This window comes from Typopeltis vanoorti, chromosome 17 (genome assembly GCF_054136105.1).
Source record: "Typopeltis vanoorti isolate ZY-2024b chromosome 17, IOZ_Tvanoo_1.0, whole genome shotgun sequence".
Taxonomy (NCBI): domain Eukaryota; kingdom Metazoa; phylum Arthropoda; class Arachnida; order Uropygi; family Thelyphonidae; genus Typopeltis; species Typopeltis vanoorti.
Window position 1 is genome coordinate 9,127,501 of NC_143565.1, and position 22,796 is coordinate 9,150,296.

General features: G+C 38.9%; 1 protein-coding gene across 5 annotated transcripts in view; it reads left to right on the forward strand.

Annotated features, from left to right (window-relative positions):
• Positions 1-22,796, forward strand: part of LOC150097126 (regulator of G protein signaling 7-like) — a 145,068-nt gene that overhangs the window by 21,189 nt on the left and 101,083 nt on the right. The window contains exon 2 of one of the 5 annotated variants that reach the window (XM_090406807.1): positions 15,636-15,713. The exons of 1 other annotated variant lie outside the window; for it this stretch is intronic. The gene's annotated coding sequence lies outside the window, so the exon portion shown is untranslated. Of the gene's footprint in view, positions 1-15,635; positions 15,714-17,573; positions 17,703-19,732; positions 19,891-20,045; positions 20,160-22,796 lie in introns of those variants that run through there. 3 more of the 5 variants (XM_090406808.1, XM_090406805.1, XM_090406809.1) reach the window with 3 other exon arrangements.

Below are 22,796 nucleotides of genomic sequence, written 5' to 3' on the forward strand. Positions count from 1 at the left end.
GAGCGGTTGTATGGAAAAACAACTTCGGTCCAATCACATCAACTGTTATCACTATTGCATCAGCCATTATTTTGTTATCAGTGGTTTGTTGAATCACTGCTAGTTTTGATTATAGTTTTACTGTTTTGGTTTTACGAGTATTTTAATTTGTTTTTAATAATAAAAAGTAATGCGAAAATGATAAGTGATTATTCTAATAGTTCTAATGAAAGTGAAGCTGATACTAAAGAAAAACTCACAAAGAAAAAAAAGACAGGTAGGACTAAAGATGTAATGAAAATTCTTCGCGAAAAAGAATTATTCGTGATTTCAACTTATTAGGGAACTATAATGACCAAAACTATTATTTAAGTGGACTAATTACAATCCTTCCCGTAATGAGAAAGCGTCCTAGAAAAGGAGTTGATGCGAGGGTGAACACGGCTTCATTTGCTTTTCGTGTCAGATTACTGCAAGGCGGCGATGAGGGGAATAGCGAAGATGTCAGAATTTGTCGTAAAGCATTTATTTCTTTGCATGGTATATCTGAAGAACGAGTGAAAAGGATTAAAAACTGTTTGATAAATACTGGTCGGTCACCTAAAGATGGGCGTGGTAAACACCTAAACAGACCCCACAAAATTTCAGAAGAGACTAAGAACAAAGTTAACAGTTTCATTAAAAGCGATGACGACAAAGTTGATGACCATCCAATAGATGATTGAAATAAATGATTATTTTAAAACTGCAATATTTTAACTACTTAAATTTTTATTACTTTTTACCATATTTCATTTTTTGTGTATTATTGCTTACTTAATAAAGAAGCACTTACCAACCTTTGTTAGTATAATAATTTCCTTAGTACCTATTATCTTTAAAACAAGGGATGCGATCTGATCATTATTTATAAATTAAATAATTAATTAATTAAAAATCAGATATTACCAATCCGATTAATAAAAAAATGTGCATAACAACCATTTTTTTATATAGGATTTACCACTTCAGTCCGGCCATTTCGACAAAAAGGCCATTATTTGCCATTTGTTTTTTTAATTTTTAAGTACTATTTAAATTAATTATGCTTAATATACATCAATGTACCATATCTATTATTTTTTTTATTTTGTTATGCTATGTTTACTTGCATTTTGACAACAAGGAAAATTTAATACTTTTTTTCCGGAAGTCAATATCGTGGCCTGAAGTTATTTTTCCCCTGCACCCTTCATATATTTCACGAGAGAAAAATTTGTGCTTTTCAATTCGTGTACGGTGGCTCCATCTTGTGTGCATTAGACACGTGTTTTCTGAGAAACGCATTTAAGTATAAATATTTATAAATATGCGATTTATTTTATTTTTGAATTTTTGGAGTAGAATTAAAATGCTCGTGTTGCGTATACCGTTTTCCATTCGTGCAGTGCACTCTATCGAGGTCAAGATATGTTCGTCTCTTTTTCTGTTTCTAGATCTTTATCGCTCTAATAAATTACCCCTTCTCTACGTTTATTCACTCCCAATCTTATTGTCCGAGAAGACTCCAAGTTTCTTTTCTCATTAAGACAATGGGCTTGATTTTGATTTTGTATCAGCTTCTTTTTCTTAATTAAAACTAATTTCTGTATTATACCCTGTTTTTAAGAGAAAAAATTGCCCCGTGTGTTGGACCTGTTTTTTTTTTAATCACTATCCCTTCACACATCATTTTCGAGTAGCCATTTTTTTTTTTTTTTTTTTTTTTTTTTGCCAGAGCTCAGTCCAACACCTGAAAGTTTGAATTCGGTTCCCCATCCAGTTGTTTTCTTTGTCTTTGAACAACAACGCAATGAGCTCGTTCGCGTTGAATCAGTTTCAACCATGACGCACCATACTGTGCCATATCGTTCCACAAATGTGAAAAATCCAACCACACACGTTGTGAGAGATTCAACCACTCTACTCAACAAATGAACTCCCGCAGTGTATTGTAAAATGTAGAGTTACAATAATACATCATTCTTCCCACCGAACTCACTCAATGTTGGGATATACACGATCTCACGACTTATTTCGGCAAACTCATTTCATTCACGCACATTCTTATAATAATAATAATAACAACAACAATAAACAACTCCTATCGCAAGTCTCTTACACATATGCGAGAGATGACCTCTTGTTCTTCTGCCACCCCGCCTGTCATCTTGCGTCATATCTCCCGAGAACTTATCTGATAAGTTGCTCTCACCATGTTTGGTGTCCGTCAAGAATCCTCCAGTCTATCACCAATCTTACAGGATCAGCAAATTCAATTCCAAACTTCCAATATCTTCTGTATAGGGCAGTGATGGTGAATCTTTTTACCCAGGTGTGTCAAACATCTTTTTTTTTTTATTTTAAATATTGACGTTGTTGATGTGCCACTTGCATATATGCATTATAAATTTAACTACTTAATCATAGATGGTGACTTATACATATCATATTAGGCTATTTATTTAATAGGACATTGATATACAATCTATGAATTCATATTATACAATTCATTTAATAAACTGAAATTATTGAAATTAGTTTTTTTCATCAGAATACCAATATTTTTCAACATCCAAGGTGTGTCACCTGAAACTCTCAAGTGTGTCAGTGCTGACACACGTGTCATAGGTTCGCCATCACTGGTATAGAGTATACAGGTTTCTTGAAAAACCGGGAGAAATAATTGAGAAAGATAGAATGGGGAAGGTTTAAAAAAAAAAAACAGAGGCAGATGGAATGAATCCTAACTGTTTTGGAGACGGAGGAGCAATGTTCCCTCTAATATTTGCGAGTCCATGTGTGCACGAGAAACATTCTGTGCGTATGTTTCCAGTCTCAGACTCTGCGTTAATGTAATATTTCTCATATTAATGTTGCTCTTTTTTTCATCTGGGTATAACCTGTAAAATCGAGAACGCTAAATTAACTCGCTTAAATGAACATAACTACAAACCATCACCGTTTGCACGAGTTCAAGGGACTGCACTGTCTAGACAGTAGACACTCTAAAGCAAATATGCCTCTCTGCAACTTGCTGATGTTGGTTCGTTTACACGTTGCAGACTAAAACTAACTAATCAGTGTATTAAGTTGGAATGGATTCCACAGAGTAATATTAGAGCGGAGACATTGGAGAAATTACTGAATAAAATAAGCAACAAGTATCATTTATCATACAGTTCTTTTTTATAGTACTTCAAAAAAGTATTGACTGCAACGTAGAAATTCTGAAAGCAAAAATTTTGTGCATGCAGTTAGTAGACGTGTTCGCTGCATTCATAACCAGCGCGCACGCGCACACGCTCACACTAGTCAAAGATGACCTTGATGACAGACACGATTAAATGCCTTCGATATACCAAAAGCGTCCAAATGGGGTTCTTCGGATCTTTCCACGGCCTGTGTTCAAAAGTTAGCGAGATGGGTTGCTGACATTCTCGTTATCGCCGCGCTTCTCTCAGCGATGTTCACACGTTTTTCTTTCTTGTTTCCTTTAACATGTTCATTGCCAAACACGCGATATCGCGCGATGCGAGTTCTCACCAAACGGCCGATCACGCGTTATCACGTGGACGTCGCTAACTAAATAAAAAAATAAAAAAAATTTGGCCACCACACGAAATTCCAATTTTCAGCTTGGCAATGAAAGTGTTAAACTTCAAATTATTGTCTCCAACCATTTCCAGATCCCCACTTTGCGCTTTGCGCAGCATAGTGGGGGAGGAGGGACACGACAAGGCAATGAAGACAAACGTATTTCCGTTTGTCTTCATTGCCATGAAGACAAACGGAAATACGTTTTTCCAATGTTTTGAAATCGACACAATGGCTGTTCAAAGATACACGATGTGTTAAAAACAACATGGATGCTGCTGCTGCGGGACTTTAAGTAGTTCTTTAGATTCCAAAAGAGAAGAGCGAACACCGACAGGAAGTGACCGAAGCTGTGAAAGAACCATCAACCACAACAAAAGAAAAAGCGGTGGCAAAATGCTCATCTCAGTGGAAATTGGTGAAGATTTACTGGACGCCAACCAGCAGAAAAGCCTAGAATTTTCACCGGTTCAATTTTAACCGAAGATATCAATAAGAAACTCGCATGTCCCTGCGTGGAGGAGAAAAGATAAAGTTATCCGTAAATATTTAGGTTTCGGAGAATCAGCATGTGAAAGGTCACGGAGTAATGATGCGAAGAAGATGGAACACAAATGCACTTTTGGAAATCCCGAAAATGGATTTCGACGAATGTGTCCAACAGCAGCAGCAACGACGGGCATTTGGGTCGCTGCAGAAAGAGCTTCCTTCGAGGTTGACATTATACAAATCACAAATCCGCCCAGCTATTGAATACTTCTCTCACGTATGGGGAGGGGCCCCCAAAAGCTCCCACAAATGCTTGACTCAGTACAGGGGAGAGCAATTAGACTGATAAATGACTCATCTCTTACCAACTCACTCCCCCCACTTTCGCACAGACGTTTGGTTTCCGCAATCTGTATATTCTATAAATCTTTCCATGGCAAATGTTCATCTGAAATAGCATCAATAATTCCCCCACTCTGCTAAGCCCGTTGGAACGCGTGCAGCCACCGCCCAACATCCGTTCACAGTACACCTTGAAACCCACAGAACAAGTTTCTTTTCCTCCTCCTTCATCCATGCAACTGCAGTACTGTGGAACAGTCTTCCCCCAAGTATTTCCCAAGGAATACAACATACAGGCTTTTAAATCAAATGCAAACAATTTTCTCCTTTCCCAACCCGCTACCCACACACGGTACTAAAGTACTGTAAGTTGATCAACCAATCTCTTGTGTACGAGCAGAACATAAAAAAAAACTGAAATACACAAATATTTTATTCTTTAAGCAATCCCATCAATGTGGTTGCTTTTTTTAACTTATCTCACAATGAATTTATCTGCTATCCTGCTTATTATTATTTTTAAACACGATAAGTGCCAAGTGAGTCCCATCACTATCTCATAACGTTGCAATTTTTCGTTTCACCTTCTAAACACACATTACTTTTATTAACTTTTACTTCTACATCTGTCCAAAAAGAAACCGAACTTTTCGAATATAGAAGAAACTAGTGGCGCCACCTGTTGTATCTTTTTGTTATCGAAAGCGGCAACCTTCGTTAGTGTTGTGTCAACTGTTTATGACATTTGTTTCATTAGAAGCAGAGTTATAGTGCCAAGAGTGACAGTGGGTTTTGACGAACGGTCGGAAAATGAGTTTCAAACAGAGAGCTGCGACATAAAGCATACGGTGATGAATGCTTATCCCGTACTCAAGTTTACGAGTGGTTTAAGCGATTTCAAAGTGGTCGTGGGACGCTCAGGACGACGAAAAGCCGGCCGTCCAAAAACTGGACTGAGCAAAGTTAACATCTAAAAAGTGCATGATTTCATCAAAGAAAACCCGAAATCGTTGTCAAATTGATTGAAGATGAATTGGGGATTCCAAAATCAACTGTGCACAACATTTTGACCGAGAGTTTGGGCCTTCGTAAATTGAATTTGCGATTTGTTCCCCACAAGTTTACCGACGACCAAAAAATGTGTCGAATTGAACACTGCAAGAACCTCATTAAAACCGCTCGTAAGGACTCGGCTTCCTTGAAACGATCGTTACTGGTGACGAAACGTAGTGTTTTGAGTATGAGCCCGAAACAAAGCGACAGAGTGCTGACTGGAGACCACCAGAAGAGGGGCATCCGAAAAAAAAAAAAAAAATCGCTTCTAGAAGTCAAAAGTAAAGACAATGCTGATTTGTTTCTACGATTCCTAGGGCATTATCCACAAAGAATTCGTTCCGCCTGGCCAAACGGACTATGGTGAGTTTCATCTCGAAGTTTTGAAGCAATTGAAAGCGAGAATTCGTCGCGTACGGCATGAATATCATGACGACCGACCGTTCGTCAAAACAGACTGTCACTCTTGGCGCAATAACTCGACTTCTAATGAAACAAATGTCACAAACAGTTGACACAACACTAACGAAGGTTGCCACTTTCGACAACAAACAAGATACCACAAGTTTCTTCTATTTTCGATAAGGTCGGTTTCTTTTTGGACAGAGAGTGTATTTATTGTTATTCGAAGTATTATTGTTATTTATTGTTATTTATTGTTATTTATTGTTACATAAGTATAAAGAGCTAATAAGCTTCATTTCGACAATGAAAACATTACTTAAATTAAGGGGATATTAAATCCCACAAATTAAATCCCACAAAGTTTTAAAACCGAATAAGAAACTCAAAGATTGGAATCAGAGAGTTTCTTGCCGAATATAGTAAACTATAAAGTATCGGCGACACTAGCGTTAGCAAATGCAAGTGATCCTAGTACGTAGTACAATACCGGGCAACTCGTAGCAAAGGTGGTAAAGTTCTCATCGCTATTCTTAGGTATTTTCCATAATGTAAAAACACATTTCCTAGGGAATGTATGCTGTTATTACATTATGGAGGGAGGTCACTACCCAGACCGGTTTCAGCCTTTTTTGAGGCTTCATCAGTGAGTAGCTAGACCTAATACCGAAGTGTATAGCGAAAAGAACTTATATACTCTGCGAACGAGTTATCCAAACAGGTGCAACCATTAAGTTACATAAAGTTACAAAAAGTTACATTAAGTTACATTACTTAAATTAAGGGGATATGATGTTGCACATCAGTGCAACAAGTTGCACCTGTTGCACTGATGAAGCCTCAAAAAAGGCTGAAACCGGTCTGGGTAGTGACCTCCCTCCATAATGTAATAACAGCATACATTTCCTAGGAAATGTGTTTTTACATTATGGAAAATACCTAAGAATAGCGATCAGAACTTTACCACCTTTGCTACGAGTTGCCTGGTATTGTACTACGTACTAGGATCACTTGCATTGGCTAACGCTAGTGTCGCCGATACTTTATAGTTTACTATATTCGGCAAGAAACTCTTTGATCCCGATCTTTGAGTTTCTTATTCGGTTTTAAAACTATGTGGGATTTAATATCCCCTTAATTTAAGTTATATTTATTGTATTCCCCAGCGGCAGACCAGGCGACGGGTCGGTTGAGAGTAGTACTAACAAGAAGTCGCATCTAAGTAACACGCGGACCCTGCATAGGAAGCGGGAATAACGCGTAGAAGAAGAAGAAGAAGAAGAAGATTGTTATTTATTGTATTCTTCTATGAACATATATTGCAAAAAGTATAGCGGTACCTCTCGTCCTTTCTTAAACAACCCTCCCTCAATACATCATTGCCCCACCATGAGCCACAACTATTTCCTGGGTAGAATTTTCAATAAATACGGTTAAAGGGCCAGCCGCGTCTTGGCAATTTGGGCCCACGAGAATGGCAGCATCTACTATAGCGAAGTCGGATGCGTCGATTTCTCCCTGAGTCAATTCGGACGCTTTCCAAATATGCTGAACCCTTTTTCATTATTGTACACAAGTAGAGTCATTTAACACACGCTTGTGTTTAGTCCTTGAGTCGACAAAATTTGTTCCTAATACACGGCTTTCAAAACACAATGGGGAGACATGTGCGTCATCGCTTCTTTACGAAAGTAGCCTGTTCTCTGCACTTTTATTCGTGCACGAGTTTGTGCATCACGTGCTGTGTTCATACACTACATGGATTTTCTGTTGATCGAAAGAATCGCATCCCTCGTTTAAGCATTGATCGAAAAAAAAAATCTGCCTGGAATCGCAATTAAGAAATATCATTAATAAAAGGGATTAGCGAAGAAAGTAAAAATGAATGAGAAAGCCAAAACTGGAGAAAACAAATCCGAGTTTTTGTTGATTTTTTTATTTTCTTTTTTCATTGGTTTTTCGATTTCGATTTTTTTTTTTTAGAAAAACAGAAGTCAGTCATATTCTAAGAATCTATTGTTTTTGTTAAAAGAAATAATCAAAAGCACACTTCTTCGAATATCTATTGGCATATCGATCGGCTTATGCCACATTAAACTTCTTTTGAAAAATGCAATTTTTTTAAGGCGTCGTCTGTTTTCTTCAATGGAAGAGGTGGACAGCAGCGATGGATTGTTGGTATTTTGTTCTCGTTGGAGTTTCGACTAAGGCACCCGAACGCTATGAGTTCTAAGGTGTTATCTGTTAATTGGTATTATTCTGGGAGATTTTAGGAATGAAAAACGTAGTTTCCTGAAGGAAGAATTTCCATCTTTTTACGAATCCGGTTGGCTTACCTTCATTCTTGAAAGCCCTCATCAAGATTATTCACATTCAAGTGGATTTGAACCATACCGAGTGAGCTAGGGATGACAAAACCTGGGTTCGAATCCATCTTGGATGTGAAGAATCTTGATGAGGGCTTTCCGAATGCAGGTGAGCCAACCGGATTCGTAAGAAGATGGAAATTCTTCTTTCAGAAAACTACGGTTTTTCATCCCAATACGCAGCAATGGATGGATGGACTCGGATGAATGTCGTATGAGAAGTCATAAATAACTGGTTCGTTATCCTCTGTCAAGTTGGGAAAAAAAGTAACACCTTAAAGAAAGTATTCAGTTGTGTCTCGGCATTTGTATTTGCATTTAAAAACAAAAAAGTTGAATTCGTTCTGTCTATCCACAACATGCAGGACACTGGACGTAGATCCAGTAGTCTTCCTATGAACATATTTATTAGCTTGAAGTGCAAAAACGTCAAATTAGAAATGAGTCAGTAGGAGCATTTCAAGAAGAGTTTGACCTTTGACATCTGTTGATTGTTAGTGGTTTAGATTATGCCAAAGCGCGCGCGCGCGCGCGCGCGTGTGTGTGTGTGTGTGTGTGTGTGTGTGTGTGTGTGTGTGTGTGTGTGTGTGTGTGTGTGTGTGTGTGTGTGTGTGGCTTCATCATTATACGAGATGAAACTCTGACATCGAGTCTTCAAAATAAATTAAATAATTGTCTTAAATTATGTGACAAACAATTCTTCTTTGCATAAAGTTGGATATTCTTAGTTTGTATTAATTTTCATCATTTTTTACCTTTTTTGTCTCTGCATGCATTTTGTTGTTCTTGTCGTCGTCTGAATTGTCAACCGAATTGCGTCTTGTTAAACGACGACATCGATTAACGGATCAACTAATTGTTTGGCATCGAAGTACTTAAGAGACGCGATCTCATGGGTCTGAATGGTCGTTTCTTATTTTTTATCTCATTTTGGTTCTCGCTTGTCTGGCAGCACTGCCTCGAAATTCTTTCCTCCGAATGTTCTTGTCATTGTTAAAAGATGATTTTTAACTACAAAAAGCTATCGTAAAACTATAAAGGGAATAAAACTCATTGGCTTATGAAATTTTTTTTCATAGATCTTCGTATGCGAGAGAGAAAATTTCAATTACCTGTCATTGATTGCTTCCTTTAAACCTTCACTCATCATCATCATCATCACAAACGATGGGCTCGCTGCCCGTTGGTGTCCGATGTCTCCTTCACTATCTTCTTCCACCTTTCTTTGTCCAGTGCACAGTGTCGCAGTTTCTGTACACCCATTCCACACCAGTCCTTTAAGTCGTCTGTCCATTCTCTGTATGGTCTACCTCTTCTGTTTACACCATCCATAATACCAAACATGAAGTCTTTATCTTCCGGTCCTCACTCATTCTGCAGATGTGTCCAAATAATTTCAATTTCCGTTTAATAATCTTCTGCATTAGATTCTCTTTTGGTTGTATCTTCCGATAGAGCTCTTCATTTGTGACTTTCCGTACCCACCCTATTCTTAGAATCTTCCTGTAACAAGTTCTTTTTTGAAATGCCAAAATTCTTTTACTTGATTCCTTATTTATTACCCACGTTTCAGATCCATACAGTACCCCGCTAAAGATGCATGTTTCCAGCACTCTTAGTTTTGTTTGCAGACTGATCACTTTTCTTTTCCAGATGTTATCCATGGCCTTCAGATTTGTTCTTCCCTTTGCAACCTTGATCTTTATTTCTTTTTTACAGTCCAAATCATACGTCATTGTGATTGCTCTACATTTTCTATATCAATTCCATCCACTTGTATCTTTTGTTTCATGTTCTTCTCACCAAATACCATTGTCTTCGTTTTTTCCACGTTCATAACAAGTCCAAATTTCTTCCCTTCCTCATTTAACAGTTTCAATGTTTCTTGTAATTCTCTTTCGTCATCTTCAATAATAACAATGTCATCTGCAAATCTCAGATTGTTAATTCTCATCCCATGTATCGATATTCCTTTTGCATCTTCCTTCAGTTTGTCCATTGCTCTTTCTAAATGTGTGATGAAAATGCTTGGTGATATTGGGTCCCCTTATCTAGTACTTCTGCTCGTTCTAAACCATTTCCCCAAATCATCACCTATTCTAACTGCTGCAACTGCATTCTGATAAACATCTTTTAATATAGCTATTAGTTTTCTATTAATTCCATAGGATTCCAGAACTGCTAGTGTCACTTTCTGGTCGATACTGTCAAATGCCTTCCACTCGATGAGCTTTATTTCTAATCTTTTTTAAAATACCAAAAACTACATCCAATGTTTAAGTTGAATATTCGGATCAAATCTAGTTTATTTGTATAAGGCCTATCTTTACACAGAAGCACTGCAGTTGGTCCCAAATCGCTAGAAGAAGCATTTGTTTTAGAAAATGTAAGCGATTTCATTCGTGGAGTGGAGGAACTCGCTCAATGGAGAACTTGAAAGCACGCATAAAACGATCGCTCATTACGAACTCTACCATTGACACAATTAAGTAACAACGTTGGTTTTTATGAGCTTGTGATAATGGCAATTTCAGTTTGGAACCAACAATCTCTTAAAATGCTCTGTGTGAAGAAATTACGATCAGAGGGATCCTCTTGCATTCATTGCAAGAGGATTCCTCTTTCAATAAAACTGGCTAATAAAATTGCTGTCAAGAATATGCTAGAAAATAGCTCAGCTGCATACACAGTTGAATGAAATACCAAAAAGTACGAAAAGCAGTTCATCTCCTCTGGACTTGTTGGGCTCGTGCATGTTCCAGGCGAGAGATGAATTTTATCTTCCGATGCAAGCCCACGGTCCTACTTAGAAGCGTGAAAGAAGAAAAAGTTCTCCAGAGTAAATGTTCAGGCACTTCGGTACTAAAGGTACCACAGGTTATCATCCCTTCGTCGACAGGATTCATATTAAAAAAGAAGGCAGATCTAATAATAAATAATAATAATAAAAATTTTAAGAAACTTAAAGCCTTTAACATATAAAAAAATCATAATATTTTGCAGATCATTTTCTCACATTCGTTTTTTGCTTTAATACAAACGACTTCATAGAATAGAGTCAGTTGGGTTCTTAGAAACCTAAAGACTGATACGAAGGGGCGGTTAGTTCTATCGTCCTGCTGACCAATGTCTGTCAGTACGTTCGTTCTTCTGCCACTTTGTTCAGCAGGGAGAAAAACCAGTTTCTTGGAGGAAAATGTTTCCTTCTTTATGAGACCAGCTAACTCTTTCCATCCCTTTAAGGGTTCTTATTCTAAACGGGATTCGAACCAAACATTATCGTCTTGGCTGACTGACTGGCTCCTCAGTCTAGTGGATTGCTTAGTCGTAATTAAGAAATTGAGTAAATTTCCACGAGCAAATGAAGGCGACTGATTTTAGTTTCTCCCATCGCTAACCGATTAATGTGCATTTGTAATGAGGTTGGAGCCAGCAAGTGGGTTGATTTCGTCCTGGATGGCCAGACGGGATGGACGAGTCTGTTGCTGTGCGAGAGAATAGCTGTTCACCTTCAGAATTTGTTCTCTTCGAAGATCCTCCTTCCGCACTGTCTGCTTTCTTCCCTGCTGAATGTTCGCTCTTCTTTTCACACACTTCTGTTATGGCGTCCTTTCAATTGATGCTTTTGCGTTTCAGTTTCCAAATCATCGACTGTCAGGTTCATCATCATCATCATCATCATTGTTTATTTATAATTTTACAATTATGAATAGGGAAACCAATCAAAACAAATGAGGTCTGTGTACGCTAAGACAGGACTTGGAAGTTCTTATGACATGAAAGAAAACCAGGCGTCATATTCGTCAAACTCTGTCATATGCTAATTGACAGATCTCTGATGCGGAGAGTTGGGGGAAAACGGGGAGAATATTGCTGATGTATTTTCAATATTGAGTTGGGGGGTCTGCCTCTTTTTCTTTTTTCCATCTGTAGGGCGTAGAGGACCAGAGCATCAAAAGGTACAGAGGGTGGGTGTCTGAGTTGGGGGCCCGAGCCATTTTATTTGGTTTCTTTGAACAGTGCTGACTAAAGGATCTTGCTGGGTTTCATCTGATATAGTAGAGTTAGGAATGTGGTCTTGCCAGGAGTAATCCAGGATATAAACCTCAAACAAATACTTCCAAAGCCATTTATAATATTGGTTGCTGCTTTTGTTGAGATGGTCGTCCAGCTCTGGGAGCCGTACAGAAAGATAGATTATTGGTGCACTTGTAAAGACGAATCTTTTTCTCCTTTGAGATGAGGCTCGACTTCCATACTCTATTTATTAAGACTTCTGTGGAACTGGAGTGCTTTCTGTTTTTTTTTTGTTTTGTTTTAATGTCTGTTAAGGAGTCTGAGATATGTGATCTTAAGTATACAAAGTCCTCTACTTCGCCAAGGTGATCATTTTGATTTATATAGATGTGCCCATCTGTCTGCTTTTTTTAATATCTTTGTATTTTGGGAGTTTATTTTTAGTCCACATATTTCTGCGGTTCTCCTAAGGCTGTTATGGTTACATTTTCAAAATTATATAAAAGAAATCCTGCGTGCAACGGAATGTAACACCTCATTCAGGTTACACAGACCACCACTGACACCACCACTCGTCGCACAGCGATAATCAGATCTTCCTGGAAGTTATTAATCTCAAAAGATATGTCACAGTGCGTTGTTGATTCTCAAAGATACCGAGATCATGTACAAAAGAATGTGATGTCTAATATTCTGGTCGCTTAATGTAGTTTCTTTGTTCAAATTTATTCTCGCCTTTTTGCTAATTTCAAAAGAAAGCAAATATCTACGGAAATGTATTCATTGGATGTAAATATGGAACGCCCTGACCTTCGAAAAATGTCTATGCATGCTCACTTTCCACTGCGTTATTCCTGCAGTCGCTTAAAGCGGCACCAAACTCACAATTTATCTCCAGAACTACTTTTTTTTTTATGTTTCTCTAACGCGGAAGTGGAAACCACTTTGGGCGCTACGATATCCGTGTGTGTGTGTGTGTGTGTGTGTGTGTGTGTGTGTGTGTGTGTGTGTGTGTGTGTGTGTCAATATACTGAACGACTTAATATCGTTGGCGAAATGTGTTCATTTGCACTGCTAAGATGACTCCACGTGCACGAACGATGAGGCGAAATCACCGCAGGCAAAGTAAATATAAAGGAAAGAAAGAATCAAACTGTATCTCAGGAGAGAGAGAGAGAGAGAGCGGACTGGCAGAACAGAATGTCAGCAGATAGCGTGTTTCCTCTGGTGATGGAATCGCTCGGACGAAGACGGCGACGGATTCAGAACAATAATCTTTACACAAGCAAGAATTATCCTTTAAAATCAACATTGCGATAATTAAATGGACATCCCCGCATTACGCTTTGGCCAAATGACGTAGAAATCTCTTTCTAGTTTGCATTACTTACTCGCATTGCTTTTATGAAACGGAAATTCAGAAAAATATTATTCTTGAGTGCAGTCGATCGAATGAATGCTTTTACGAACACCTCGGTAATATTCTAGACACGTTCTTTAGGCAAATAGCTGCACGCTCGTGCAGCTATTTGCCTAATGAACGCAGAACTCTCTTTGGGTAGCACATCGTGCTTTGTCATCGGTTGAAGCATGTTTCGACACTTCCGTGGGTTCCTCAACCGGAAAGTGGACGAGTTTTGACACTCCTCTCTGGTTTACCCCCGGAAGTGTTTGTCGGGATTGAGAGTGGGGTCCAAATCAGCCACTTCATCAACACTATGTTGATATCGGTAACCAAAAGGCCCGAACGAAGCCTTCTCTTCCATCTGTTGAAATGCGCAAGTCCCCTCTTCTACAGAGAATTCCGCTGTACACAGTGGGACTGTGCTATGTTTAGGGGAGGCACAGCAGCACTCTCTTTAATTGTTGACCTGTCATGTTCAACATGAAAAACTTTTACGTTATGGTATCGGCACTTTGATGTTGCTCATAATGTTCTCTCTCTCTAACGTCCATAAATAATCAAAAAGAAACACTATAACAAGGACATCATCATCATGAACCATGGGATCATTGCCCGTGGTGTCCGATGCCTCCTTCGCTATCTTCTTCCACCTTTCTTTGTCCAGTGCACAGTGTCGCAGTTTCCGTAAACCCGTCGTCTATCCATTCTCTGTATAGTCTACCTGTTCTGTTTACACCATCCATAATAAACATAAATGCCTTTAATGAAATAAAGAGCCAAAAGGCTTCACTTCGGCGACGTAAAAATTATTTAAGGGGATATTTAATCCCACTTTATTTCAAAACCGAATAAGAAACTCTAAGATAGAAATCAAAGAGTTTCATGCCAAATATAGGTGATATAGGTCGCGCTGAATATACTACCAGGTGTTTGCTTATGCTTGGACTCGCCGAACTTGAAATAAAGTGTGATTAAATATCCCCTTAATTTAAATAATAAATGTCTTTATCTTCCGGTCCTCGCTCATTCTACAGATGTGTCCAAATAATTGCAGCTTCCGTTTTATAATCTTCTGCATTGGATTCTGTTTTGGTTGTATCTTCTGATAGAGCTCTTCATTGGTGATTTTCTGTACCCACCCTATTCTTAGAATCTTCCTGTAACAAGTTCTTTTTTGAAATGCCAAAATTCTTTTACTTGATTCCTTATTTATTACCCACGTTTCAGATCCATACAGTACCCCGCTAAAGATGCATGTTTCCAGCACTCTTAGTTTTGTTTGCAGACTGATCACTTTTCTTTTCCAGATGTTATCCATGGCCTTCAGATTTGTTCTTCCCTTTGCAACCCTGACCTTTATTTCTTTTTTACAGTCCAAATCATACGTCATTGTGATTGTTCTACATTTTCTATATCAATTCCATCCACTTGTATCTTTTGTTTCATGTTCTTCTCACCAAATACCATTGTCTTTGTTTTTTCCAAGTTCATAAGAAGTCCAAATTTCTTCCCTTCCTCATTTAACAGTTTCAATGTTTCTTGTAGTTCTCTTTCGTCATCTTCAATAATAACAATGTCATCTGCAAATGTCAGATCTCAGATAGGACAGCGTGACATTTTGCCCAGTAGTGGGCAAAATAACGCACAAATGTCCCCTCATTATAACTATAATGCTACAAACTATTAAAAAAAACAACAACTGCATTTTTATTGTTAGCATATTGTATTTATATTTTATAATTATTATTATAGATATTATACTGTATTGTGTATTATTTTTCTGAATTTTTCAAAATATATGCATGTAATTTATTTGAAAGATAATAAAGAGATAAAGTGTATTATTATTATTACTATTATTATTATCACTATTAACTATAAATTATTAATCTTCTTTGTTGTGAATTTAACAAGAATCAATGATCTGAGAGGTCTCATAAAAGGCATCCACTTTCTCATATCTGTAGATAATTCTAGAAGAAAAAATGATAATAAGAAGAGGAAGACTTAGGAGAAGGACTGGTCCATGTAAAGGTGCCCTCTTTGTAAGTCCTGATCTTTCTTTGGTTGATTTTTGGGTGCATTTATAGGAGCCACGTAAGTGCACGAAGCATTGGAAGGTTCTCCTCCTTCTTACGCGACATTAATCGCATCAAAGCGCACTTCAAAGATGTCCATTCTGTGACTGACACGATTTTTACCGTTCTCGAGATGCCTCTGCCCGTGCGTGCGTGCGTGTGTGAGAGAGAGACGAAACGCTAACGAGGGTCGACTCAGAGGGCCTACTTTTAAAAGCGTACAAAAATCTTGAAGAAATGAAATTTTCTTCAAGGCGATTATTCAAAGCAGCATCGCTGTGTAGCGTTAAGATATTATTTTTGGCGATGGACATTAACGAGATAGAAGCGTTCGTTTTATTATTATTACGCAGCAAACCAAGTATTCCATTTCTGTACCATTTCCTCGTGGCAAATTTATTTCGGTTCCTAACTTATTTTAGAATTGTTCCCCCTCACACACGCACACCCACGCACGCTCGTTAAAATGATTTTTTTCAGTGCAATTCAAGACCGGTTAGAACTTTAAATAAATTGCCCTCAAGTTTTTCATGCAAGGCGCTTGCAGTAACCAAAAAAAGATCCAAAAGTAAAGACATAGTCTCAGACAACAACAACAACAACAAAAACCAAAACGACGTGTTTAATTTGTAGCATCGATGACATCGTGAACTATCGCAATGGAAACTAAAAGCAGTCGAATGTATCGTAGAGCTGTAATTTTTATGTGTGTGTGTGTGTGCGCGTGCGCTTAATTTTGCAACAAAAAAGGTCCGACCGAAATGGAAATTCAAATAATTCGACCCGTATTAGTTAGAGTTAAATGCCATGAAATATTTATAGGCCATGTTAAGTACATTTATTTTATTTATTTAATTCAATCAACTTCAGCCCTAAATGCGTGCTATAAATTCCATAATTAAATTAATATTATAATTAATTCAGTGCTTCTCAATGCGTCATAAAGCAACCAGAGGATTTCTAAAAACATCGAGCGACGGCCCTGTTAATGCATGCGGCAGTTTGATTGGTTCACAGTGGAGCCGAAATATCCTTTTCGCACGTCAGCAGAATTATCTGATGATGCGACTGATAAAACTGTTATGGGGAGGAGTTAATTCCTGGGAAGACCATGCGAATGCACTTTGGTTGTATTTTTATTTTAATTAATTTTATTTTTTAAGTTTATTTTCGGTAACGATAACACTTCGTAGTGGATCTCATCGTACTGCAATTGATGAGGGCAACAAACTCGTAAACAAGAAAACGAAGCCTTCTTGTAATAAATAGAGCGAAGGAAGTTTTGCAATCCTTCGCGATTGCGACTTTTACTGTGGTTTTGAATAAACAATGACACTGCCATCCCCGACCCCTACCCCTATTTGAAAGGATCTGAGATGGCACGATTGAAGTTCAAGGACACCAAAATGCACACAAATGTGTTTCGTGTATCGCTGTCATTTGGTCGAAAGCGGTTGACCGATTCTGTCTGTGTCAGCGGAGAAAAAGAAAGAAGGAGGCAGTGCGTTGGGGAAGCCCGAAGCTATCTTCAAAGGGATCTGTTACTAACCGACCGACTTGGAGCTTGAGTTAGAGCACGTGACCAAAATTTTCGTTCCAGTGATTCTTGGAATTCTTCTTGTGATGATTCTTGTAGTCAGCAACTCGCTACACTACTCAGCTTATCTCTCTCTCTCTCTCTCTCTAGCGTAAAAAAAAAATCGCTCTCGGCTTAGAGAGTGAGTCATGGCGGTGACTCTTGGCAAGTCAAGACGACACGTTTGCGGGTGTCCCCTGGCATTTGATTGAATCGAGTGTCACGGGTAAGTGACACTGAAAATTTGGGCAACATTGAAACGTAAGACAAACAAGGTTCTTACAAATGGGAGGGTCCGAATGAATTAAGCTTCAATTTGTGAACCTTCACGTGAGGGGATAGTTGGTGAGGGATCTGACTTTCATCACTCCACGAGTCCGGTAAGTCCATTAGTTTCTGTTTAGCAAGATGGTGTATTACACAAATAAAGATGAACAAGATGCACTCAGTTTTTTTTTTTTTTTATGCAGTCCAGTCAGTGGCGCACCCGGGGGGGGGGGTCGATCCCCAAAGAAAAAGGAAAAAAAAAAAACACTAGAAAAATTTCCAAAAATCTTTTCCTAATTAAAATTCATTTTTTTATTTATGCCGTGTCTTCCATTTCTGTACTACTTGTGAATTAGCGATCATTGCAATGCTCAGTCGTATGCGATGCGTAGTGTATATTCTCAAATCGTCTACTGAACTCCCACCTCCTACCCACGATTAAATCCTGAGTGCGCTACTGAGTTCAGCAGTGTTTGTTTCCAGTCCTTCCAACTATTATTATTTTTATTGTTCACTACAACTGCTGGTTGTTTCGTGTTTTTATGCATTGTTCCTTTTCCAGTTATTTTCACACACACACACACACATAACAAGCACACACGTTTCATCCGCATTTGCACGCACGTTTCGTTCTCATCTTTCGTACTTCTTCAATCACAATGATTGCAACTCCGTGATAATTCGACGTGCTATCAGAGTGATATCCTGTTGGATATTTCTCCTGAAACAAATCATCTTGTTCCACATATCTTACTTTATTTCTTTCGCTTTTGGCATTTCTTTCCCCATCACTCACAGGAAATATCAGCCCATTCGACGTGCTGATACTTCCTCTCCGAGTAGCGCTGACAATGCGATCTCCCCATTTGTGTTCCCCGCCGCACTCCACCTGCTGCTAATGCCGGCAGAATCTGCTGCAGGTGCGAAAGAGCTTGTTTCTCTTCTAGGGCTTCTCCAGTGTTGCTCACACCCATAATAGAAGACGTGAGTTTGTAGACTCGACTAAGATGGACCCCACCTAGAATGGAGTATTGCAAAGAATGAAAAGAAAAAGAAAAAGAGAAAAATAATGCATTTAAGGAGCACAAGAAAGCTTGTCTTGAAAATTAATATTTTTTTTTAAACAACATTAATTAAAAATTAAAAGAAATCAATCTACCACGCAGTACATAAATAAACATCGTCTTAGCTATGTTCGCAACTAAACGGTACGCATGCGTACCCAAACAAGGTGTTACACCAAGTCCAAAAGCGACTACATAATTGTATAATAACGTGATACAAAATTAATAACATGACTTTAATTAGAGCAGAAGACAGTGCGAGATGTGCTCCCTTGTGCACTCAGCTCGAGCCTGCTAATTGAAACACACGATAGCAACGAGATCGCTGTTTATATTATGAGCGGTTGCGCGTGAATTTAACGTGCAAAATGGCCGACGAAACTAAAGCAAAACTGAATTTGACATAAAAGAAAACTACGTCGCATTTTGTATTCTATGCGCAGAGACAGTATTAGCACAAGGCATTTTATTAGCGTCACTTGGTTACAAAGAATACCCTGTAAACTGCAAGTACTGCGCAATCAAATCTCGAGTCAAAATGTCTCGTGTCGAATATCACGAAAGCTTAGTAATAAGGGAAAAAGTTCGGAATAGTCTAGACAGAGAGAAAACGTATGCGAGGTACACACACAGGTGAAACGAGTGGCAGTATCGGCGAAGATTGCCTTGCGACAGTTGCGGAGTTTTTTTTTTTTTTAACTTCTTCCAACTAAATCCCGAAAATAAACAAATATTAAACTTCTAGAACATTTATGCGTTGGTTATTAACCGATTTTATCCGAAGAAACAACCGAATCCATTTTGTTGTTCAAATGCAGCGTAAAAATCAAAAATTCTTTTAACGGAGAGCTGTCTTGTGTGACGCACCGAAGAGGTGCGACCCCTGGCTTGTTCGAAGGAGGGAGGTTCCTCCCGGAATGAGCGTCACCCTTTACAAAGCGACTCGCCGTCCGTGCAACCATTTCCGTTTCGCGTCCGTCTCTCCTTTTCCACTTCGCAGCCGTCTGCATCCTTTTGGCTGCTCGCTTTATCAGATGTCTCGCTCTGCCATCCGCATTGTAACTCGGAAAGGCGGCCGCAGAGGTTGCCAAAAAGCGGTCGATATTGACGGAGCACATTTAGCTGCGTTTCGCAGTGGAAATTCGGACGTCGTCGGAGTTGCCGCACATTTCTCGTGTGCCAGCGGATTATACGAACGCCCGCTGGAACGATCTCGAAGCCGCCAAGAAAAAAAAAGGTAAGTCGCAGCTCTCGCGATATTTGACTGTCATCTGTACAGACAGACGGCTTTGACTTTCCAAGGGACGACGTAAAGGTACGTCGGCCGTTACGGAAAATATCGGCTTTGTTCGGGCATTTCTAACATCGCACACCTTCGGGAAAGGGGAGAGAATTCGCCCCTCTAAGGGGAAAACAAATAAAGCCTACAAACCGCCTCGGCTCGGCGAGTGTCAAAGTGGCGCAGTCGGGTGACCTCCAAGTGTATCCCGCAATGCTTCAGTCCAGGTGAGTTGCCAGATTTTCAACGCTATTTTAGCGGTGAAGTATTTCTTGGCGCTTCGTCGCTACGCAAACAGTACGGCTATTCGTCTACCGTAGATGCAGTCCGTAGAGTTGTGTTTGATCTTGTAATTGTGACTCTCGAAGCTCATCTAAAGATGACCATTTTTTTTTTTTTTTTTTTTGGAGGGGGGTTACTTAGCTGTAGAATCCTTTGTGATGTCGTGGATAATGAGGTAGAAATTTAAAAAAAAAATTATTTATTTATTTTACTTTTTCTCTAGATTTGTAATGTTTTGGAGAATTACGTTGTATGAAGGGGGGGGGGGTCCATAAATGCCATTATAAAAATAATTTAAAAATGGTACGTGAAATAATGTGATAATTTAGAAAATTATATTTATAAAATGTCCAAGTCTAGTTTGTTAACAAAATTTCGTACTTAAACCCACCCACCGACACTCTTCACGATATCGCTGAGCAAAGAACATTCATACGGAGATGGAAGAGTTTTTTATGTGCCCGAAATTCGGATTTCTCATCCGCAAAACAGACCAATCGGCCAGAGAACACGCGCAATTAATAAACATAATACACTGGCCTCGCAACTTAATTGTTTTTAATTCTAACCAACAATACTCAACGAAAGTAGATCCGGTATTAGTTAATTCATAAGATAAGTTTCTAATCCTTAAATACAAAAGTTAGATTCGCGTTTGCCATTCTTACCTTCTTTCATTTCTGATTTTTTATGAGTTCACCGTTTAGGCAAGTAGAAGAAAATGTTTTGAGCATCTTCTCAGAAAGTTAGAAACAAACTTCGCAGTAGGAACGCATATTTTATACATTTGCAGCAGCGAATCTGTAGGAAAACAAATTAGCTCACCAGAGGGAGCTTTGGCGAGATGCAAACGTATTTTCGATCACTCAGAAGCTTCTTGGATGGTCAAATGAGTGCTCTTTTAAGAAATCTGCGGTTTTGACCACAGAAGAAACTTCTTAGCGCTTGCAAATAAGAACTGTACACTTTTGAATTATTGAAATTCAAACTCGATTAAGTTTCAATTCGGATTGATTAGAATGAAGAACCGATCTAAACCGTACTCCTTTTCTGATTCCCATTTTCTTGTGACACTGCAATTCCAGCTGAAGCAACATGGGCTACAAAGCCAGCGTATTAATTAACAAGCCATGACTTCTATGCAGAATGGTATCCTAGCTTGAAAACTAACTGCAGTCATTGGAATTATTCTGATGGATCAGAACGTATTCCAGTCTTTCCGCTGTTGATCTAGCACCCATTCGACTTTACAATATTAAGTGTTGTATCATCTGAAAAAGCTTCTACTCCAAATAAACGGTAGATCAATAGGAAAAAGACTCTGTTCTAGTCACGCTAGATTTTACACCTGAAGATTTGTATTGTTCGGAATAAGTAAATTACTTTGGAGGTGCCGTGGCTGGCTCTGACTTCACTTACAAATATTTAAAAACCACTTCATTGGCCATTCCAACAGGGATGTCTCCTTTCATTGGAGCAGTGCATTTAGCCGTCACCAATATCGCATTTTCAACCCGATTTTCTAGGTTGGGTATTGATTGTTCTTTTGCGGTTCACAGCGCTGGTTGTTCGTACACGAAAAACTGCGCTTCGGTACAAATAAAACTTCGATTTTTCCATTTTGTTTTTGCAGACTCATTTGCTGGTCGATGAGAATTCTTTCTAGCTTGGTTAAGGGAGCGAGTTGTCATTGCACGGGCTTCTTTCGGATAAAGAAAGCCGTCGCTAAAGTGTCGGTTAAGCCTGGTAATGCAAGTTTCGGCTTACACTTTAGATGCCGTTCTACCTGGCGAGCTCAGCTCGTTTGAAGTGTTTAATTTAAGGTTGAGCATCTCCGCGAATGTATACCAAAAGGAAGGTGTTTACGTGCGTCGAGCAGAGACCCTCATTTCGTCTTACCGTGCACGATTTTGTTCTGAAGCACTCCCAACTTTGTACGGAAGCGTTCTGAAGATAGGAAGTGGTTTGTTGGCGATATGCAGCGAAAGGAAGGGACACAAAGTTAAATATGAATATGAAAAAGCCCAAGCATCGGAATTATTCAAATATTTTGAGCTGAATTTCTTCCCATTTAATTTATTTTTACCGGTGGAGTTTTATTTTTACTTTTTGTTTCTGATTTTTACTTTAGATTTTCGTTTCTTATTTCTATTTTTAATGTTAGGGACTTTAGATAGGATGGAGAGGCTGAGAAGGAAGTGGGATGGAGGAACTGGAGAGAGATGGCTGGAGTGCTATGTGATAAGAGGGTGCTGATCAATGTAAAAGGCAAAATCTACAGGACAGTAGTGAGACCAGCTATGACGTATGCTATGGAAACTGTGGCCCTGAGGAAAAATAACATCAGTAGGATGGAGGTAGCGGAGATGAGAATGCTTAGGTGGATGTGCGGTGTGACCAGAAAGGATCGTCTGAGAAATGGCCATGTAAAGGGAACGGCGAAAGTTACGAACTTAGGAGCAAAGATACAGGGGGCAAGGTTGAGATGGTTTGGTCATGTGATGAGGAGGGAGGAAGAGTATGTGGGAAGAAAGGTCATGTAGATGGATGTGCAGGGGAAGAGGAGCGTGGGCGGCCAAAGA